The following is a 4,442-nucleotide window of genomic DNA, read 5'->3' on the forward strand; positions in this document are numbered from 1 at the left end:
ACTCGGGAGCCTGAGGCAGGAGGATCACTGTGAGTTCGGGACCAGCCTGGGCTACATAGTGAGTTCTAGGTCAGTCTCAACTATGTAGTGAGACCCTGTCTCAAAAAACAAACAAAAAAACAAAAAAAACAAACCAACAACCCCCCCCCATAGTATATAGTATGCTGTAAAAGTGATACAAGAGTGGGATATGGTAGTGCACAAGTATAATCCCACTAGGGAGGCCAGGAAGATTGTGAGTTTCTTTTTTCATTGAGTTTATTGGTACGTAGTACAGTTATGTTCATCATTGGGATCGTGTACCTTTACGTGACAGATCTTGGTTCTCATTTTTTTCCCCAAAGATTGCAAGTTTGAGGCCAATCTGGTTTACCTAGTGCGTTCAGGGCCAGTTTGTACTACACAGTGAGACTCTGTCTCTAAAAGGAACAATTAAAGAGACTAGGAATTATACAAATTAAACAGAAAAGAGATGAAGAGATATCTTAAGTTTGGGATGTTATATAAGAGATGGCTACCAGAGCCTGGGGAAGACCGTGCAGATGTCTTTTGGAATGAAGTGGTTCTTGGGACCAATGCCCATGGAGCCTGAGTCTGTGTCATATGGTCTCTTTTGGTGAGTGTGCCACTTTACAGTGCTGATGAGTCTGGGGGAAAAAGTAACCCAGCCATATAGTGATGACAGCGAAGAAAGGTCCCTTTTAAGGAGCAGCTCTGAAGTCCCATGAGAGATCCTGGTCACATGGGGTATCTGGGATAGAACAAGGTAGTAGAAAAAGAAAGGAGAACATTGCTTTGTCTACTAAGCTTGCATTGATGATGTGCCAAATTAGAAATATCTCTAGTTTACTGAGGCATGAGTTTCATTGCCTTTCTCAGACTGTAAAGCTGTTCCAGGTGTTTTTCTGAGTCCTTAATGGGCAATTGCTGTCGTAGAAACTAATTACTACACCTTTAGTTGAAGCTTGAAAGTGATGACTTAGGATCTAGGGGTTCACACAGACTCTGCTGTCAGGGACTGGTTGTATGGAAACCTTACTGTGTAGGCATAAAAATGGTCAGGGTTGGGGTAATGGGCAGAGTATAGGGGTAGGACAGAATTATTCAGAATTTGCCAAACACTTGTGTAAGGATGGTGCTTTCTAGTCCTCAGCATCTCAAGGTAATGTGTAATACCTGAAGGCAGAACAAAAGGTGCTGGCTACTTTATTCCTTTTTTTTTTTTTTTTTTTGAGAGTTGGTCTCACTATGTAGCCTAGGCTGGCCTCAAACTTGCAGTGATTCTCCTGCCTCAGCCTCCCAAGTACTGGGATCACAGATATGTGCCACCACACCTGCTTAGCAAACTCTTCACTTTGATATGTTTCACACTTAGCGAAAAACAGACTAACATCTCACACATCAGAATATGTGCTACCCAGCTTTGTCACACCTTGATATTCTTCTGTGTTTCCACAAGGTCTATTTTAGAAAGCCTTCTGTGGTGGCACATGTCTGTTAAAGAATAAAAAACACTGGGGATGTATGCAGCTTGCTAAATGCTAGTATTACAGGGTATGCTACCACAGTAGGCAATATCTGAGTCTTGTTAGGTTAAATTATTTATTTTGCTTTTTCAGAATTTTTTGGCTATTCTAGTTTCATTGCCTGTCCCATATACATTTTAGAATGCCCTTGTCTATATTTACCAAAAAAACACTTTCTTTGGATTTTGATATGATTTGTGTTAAACCTTGTATTAACTTCCTAGCGCTATTATAAAGAGGTTACTATGACTTTAATGGTATAAAATAACACACACATTTGTATTCTCACAGTTCTGGAGGTTGGAGGCCAGGAATCAAGGTGTTGGCAAAGACTGAGCTCTTCTTGGGAGGCCCTGGGGAAGAATCTATTCCTTGGTTTGTGGGCCTATCATTCCAGTCTCTTCTTCAGCTTGCTTGTCTGCCCCCCCCCCTTTTTTTTTGGAGACTCTCTGTAATGTAGTTCAGGGTGTCCTTGAATTCACTGTGTAGGCTAGCGTGGCCTGGAACTTACTGTGGTCCTCCTGCCTCAGCCTCTTGAATGCTAGGATTATAAATATGGGCCATCAAGCCTGGCTCTTCCTCAGCTTTCATGTCTCTGTGTCTATCTGTCTCTCCACTGAGGACTGAATCCAAGGCTTCACTCATACTAGGCAAGCACTCTATCACCAAGCTACATCCTCAGCCCTTGTTTTTATTTTTTTTTCTTTTATTGAGTTTATCGGTACATTTTACGTATACAGTACAGTTACATTCATTATTGGGTGCCCTTGTTTTTAAATTTTATAGCTGGGCATGGTGGTGCACACCTGTAATCCCAGCACTCAGGAGGCTGAGGCAGGAGGATCGGTGTGAGTTCGAGACCAGCCTGGGCTACATAGTGAATTCCAGGGCAGTCTCAACTATATAGTGAGACCCTGTCTCAAAAAAACAAACCAAAAAAAAAAATTTAAGATAGGATCTTGCTAGATTGCCCAGGTGAGCTTCAAACTTGGGATCACCCTGCCACAGCCTCCCAAGTAGCTAGGGATTACAGGCATGCCCTCATTCTCCTTTTTGGTGTATGTAATCTTGTCTCTGACTCAGCCATTATATCCCTATCTCCTTTGGTGTGTGTATAATCTCTCTCTGACAATGGTAGTTAAATTCCCACCCAGATAATTTCATCTTGTCAAGATTCTTAAATCACATCTGCAAAGGCTATTTTTCCTTATAAAATAACATTCACACATTCCAGGATTTAGGGCCCAATAGCTGTGGGGAGCCTTATTTAGGCTGTTGTAAACCTGTATATCTGTCAGTCTAAGGAGAGTTGACAGTTTAATGTTTATGTTCCTCCACTTATTTATTTTTATTTTATTTTGATACTGAAGATCAAACTCAGGACATTGCACTTTCGAGGCAGGTAGTGGAACTACTGAGCTAAATCCCCAGCCCCCTCCATTCAGATTGTTGTTTTCTTTCATCAGTGTTGTTTATTTCCAGTGTAAAGTCCTATACATATTTTGTTTAGATTTACACCTAAGCATTTCCTTTCTTTTTGTTTTTGAGTGGTTTCAATGATTTTATTCATTCATTCTTCATTTAGTTCTGGGGGTTGAACCCATGGTTGCTGTACCACCGAGCTACAACCTAGCTCTTTTTGAGATAGGGTCTCTCCAAATTGCCCAAATGGAACTCAAGCTGGGAATCTTCCTTTCTCACCTTCCCTCAGTGCTGATATTATAGGTTGTGTGTCACCATGCTCCTCCCTTCCTCCCCTCCCCTTTTTAAAAAAATTTTTTTTTTAAATTTTTGGTGCTGAGGACCAAACCCAGGGCCTCATGGCTTGCTAGAGTGTGGCGGTCCAGCCGTCACAACACGAACATGCCGGAGTCGGAGAGTGAGGATTGAGAAAGGAAAGAACACTCAAGCCTGAGTGGAGACGAAGAGAAGTCTGATTTATTTCACAGAAAGAGCTCCTTTTATACGTTCACAGCAACAGGAAGCTTTTAAGGGCACACAACAACCAAAAACACCAAGTCATTGCTTTTCAAAGACCGGATTTCCTGACTCTTACTGATAACATCAGATCTTCAGCTAACGAGCTTCCTGTTATGTCAGGGTGAGTTCCTGACTCTTACAGATAACATCAGATCTTCGGCTAACGAGCTTCCTGTTATGTCAGGGTCAAAGAGTCAAAACTAGTTTAACAAACAGTTTCCTTGAAGAGTAGCAAATGTTGATGCCTTAATTATACAAGAAGAAGTTATTTTCCAAATGTCAAACTCCAGTGGGCCATGACTGGGCCCCCACGCTAGAGGTAGTGTTCTACCACTGAGGTAAATCCCCATCCCTATCCCCATCTTTCTTTTTGAGACAGGATCTCACTGTAGTTTAGGCTGGCCTTGAATTTACTGTGTGGCTCAGTAAATTCCTGAACTCATTCCTGCTTCAGCTTCCCAAGTGCTAGAATTACAGGCGTGTACCACCACATCTGGCTCAACCTTGCTGATTTTCTTCCCAGTTGTTCTATTCAATTGTTGAATAGTACTAGAGTTTCCAACTGTAACTGTGGAATTTATTTTTTCAGTTCTATCAGTTTTTGCTTTACATATTTTGCAGCTGTTATTTGGTACTTACACATTTAGAATTACTGTTTTCTTAGAGGACTTATCTTTTTTTTTCTTTTTTGACACTGGGTCTCACTATGTAGTTCAGGCTGATTCGAACTCACTGTGTAGTCAAGGCTGGCCTCAAACTTGTCACAATACTCCTGTCTCAGCCTCTCAAGTGCTGGATTACAGGTGTGTGCCACCTGTATATTCGGTTTAAATCTTTATATTTGGGAGGACATGACTGCCAACTTGGTTTCACTTTTAGTTCCCCTTTCCCTTTCTTCCTTCCCCCTCCCTTCATCTCTTAGACTCCTTCTTATAC

General features: G+C 41.6%; 1 protein-coding gene across 1 annotated transcript in view; it reads left to right on the forward strand.

The window, feature by feature from the left end:
* Window positions 1-4,442, forward strand: part of Dag1 (dystroglycan 1) — a 40,773-nt gene that overhangs the window by 8,204 nt on the left and 28,127 nt on the right. The window lies entirely within an intron of this gene.

The sequence above is a fragment of the Fukomys damarensis genome, unplaced genomic scaffold (assembly GCF_012274545.1).
Source record: "Fukomys damarensis isolate Sample0158 unplaced genomic scaffold, DMR_v1.0_HiC HiC_scaffold_37, whole genome shotgun sequence".
NCBI lineage: Eukaryota > Metazoa > Chordata > Mammalia > Rodentia > Bathyergidae > Fukomys > Fukomys damarensis.